Here is a 2500-nt window from a genome sequence, read left to right on the forward strand (position 1 = left end):
GTCCCACGACTCCGCGCTCTCCAGCAGACGACTGCCGAGGTTGTCCTCGTCGACGCCGTGCAGTAACTCCACCCGAACATCTGCGAAGCGGGGACACTCGAAGAGTACGTGGGCCACCGACTCGACCGACCCTGCGCACCTGGGACAGTCCGGGGACGGAGCGAACCCGAACACGTGCAGGAATTCGTGGACGAAGGCGTGTCCACTCAATACCTGCGAGAGGTAGAAATCTACCTCTCCGTGCTTCCGTCCCGTCCACAGGCGCACGTCTGGCACTTGTCGGTGGGCCCAACGTAAGTAACGGCTGGTGTTATTCGCCGCCTCGTCGTCCCACTGTTGCTGCCACAGCTGCAGCGATGACTCCCTTTCCTCCTGGCGAATCGCCTCTCGACTGCTGTCCGGGCTTAACTGCAGTCGGTTGTAGCAGCGGGCGTCTTCTTTCACCAGGAGGTGATATGGCAGTTCTCCGGCTAAAACCACCGCTACCTCGCAGCTCGTGGAGTGGAAGGCGCTCGTGATGCCCTGGGCCAAGGGCCGTTGCACGCGGTCCAGAATCCGCCTGCACCACTGCAGGTCCACGGCTTCCGCCCAGACGGGTGCGCCGTAGCGGATGATGGACGCGGCCACTGCGGCGAGCAGCTTCCGCTTGCTCACTTGGGGCCGCTGTGGTTGCGCATGACGCCACGCAATGCTCGCACCACACGGAGGGCCTTGTCCGCGACCATCTCGACGTGTGGGCGCCACGACAGGTGGTCGTGTAGCATGACCCCAAGTAGCGGATCGACCGCTTCGAGCGCACTTCCACTCCACAGATGTTCACAGGGATGTTTTTGTATCCGCTTCGCTTGCTCGACACCATCAGCAACTCCGTCTTCTCCGGCGCCAGGGAGAGTTTGTGCCGCACCATCCAGCTGTTGACCGCTGCCACCGCTTCCTCCGCAATCGCTGCTGCGTGCTCCGGTGTTGTCCCCGCTGCCAGGATCGCAAGATCATCGGCGAATCCCACGATGGAGGCGCCCTCAGGGAGCTCTACGGCTAGCACACCGTCGTACATTATGTTCCACAGTGTGGGGCCCAATATGGACCCCTGTGGAACACCTGCCGATACTCGGCGGGTAACCGGCCCGTCCGCCGTGTCGTACGTGAGCTCCCTGTCGGCGAAGTAGTCCTGCAGTATGCGGCACAACTGCACGGGGACTCCCTTCGCCTGAAGCGCCTCGGCGATGCTCTGCCAGCTAGCCGTGTTGAACGCGTTACGGACGTCCAGGGCCACAACCATGAGGCAGCGCCGGTCACGGTTGTTCGTCCTGCCAAAGGACTTCGCCCTTCGTCCCGCGTCTACGACTTGCTGTATGGCCTGCAGAGTCGATCGCCCTCGCCGGAATCCGAACTGCTGCTCAGACAGTTGCGGACTCTCTGGATCCTCGATATATTCGTTGAGCCGGTTCAACAGCAGCCGCTCCAAAGCCTTGCCTGTGTTGTCTAGCAGGCAAATCGGGCGAAATGACGACGGCTCGCCCGGTGACTTGCCTGGCTTTGGCAGGAGCACCAGTCGCTGCTTTTTCCACGGCTGCGGAAAGCAGGACGTGTCCAGGCACTCCTGAAACACCCGGCGGAAGGGCTCCGGTTGCTGCCTGAGAGCAACCGTAAGGGCGGCGTTCGGTACTCCATCAAGCCCAGGAGCCTTCCGCGGGTGCATGCTGGCTGCTATTTGGTCCAGCTCGGTCAGGCCGATCGATCGGAGCGGCGCCATGTTGCCAACTCGGAGATCAGGCCACTCTACCGGCGGATGAACCGGAAACAAGGCGTCGACAATTCGCCGCAGTTCTGCTGGATCGCGTTCCGGGGCTGAGCGGGCCACCTGGAACCAGTGAAAGACTTTCCGGAAAAAGTTTCCGGTTTCGTCCTCCCGATCGACAGCAAGAACCGGTCGAACGCCTCGTTCTTACTCGAACGAATAGCCTTCCGAAGGCTCTCCCTGGCAGCTGCGAGTTCCGTTTGGAGCTGTTCGTTGGGCGGAATGGTCCTCATCGCCATTTGCTCCTTTCTGGAGAGTTCTTCGATCATCGTCTGGATCGCCGGAGTCCACCAGTAAGCTGGCCGACCTGTGTGGTCCTGCGCTGGGAAGACCCGCGACATCGTCTCGTCGCAGACGCTAGTCAGCGACTCGACCAAGCTTTCGACGCTGTTAGCTTGACGGGCGAACCCAGTCATGGCCAGCGCTTTCCCGAAAAGCTGGGAGTCAAACTGACTGGTCTTCCAGCGCGTACCGGCATTGCTTACGCGGGCCGGGCGCTGTCCACGCCGTGCTGCCCGATCCCTTGATGATGGTGGACTCACGCCAACCTCGTACCGGACGTAACGGTGATCACTGAGCGTTACCACGTCGGGAACGCGCCAGCCTCGGGCGCTGTCCTCGCGCGGGTCGAGACGGCTGATCACACTACTGGCGAACGTAACGTCTGGTCGGCTGGGCGGAAACCGAGTTGTGTCCGCTCGG

The sequence above is a fragment of the Anopheles arabiensis genome (genome assembly GCF_016920715.1).
Source record: "Anopheles arabiensis isolate DONGOLA chromosome X unlocalized genomic scaffold, AaraD3 X_pericentromeric_contig0003, whole genome shotgun sequence".
Lineage (NCBI taxonomy): Eukaryota > Metazoa > Arthropoda > Insecta > Diptera > Culicidae > Anopheles > Anopheles arabiensis.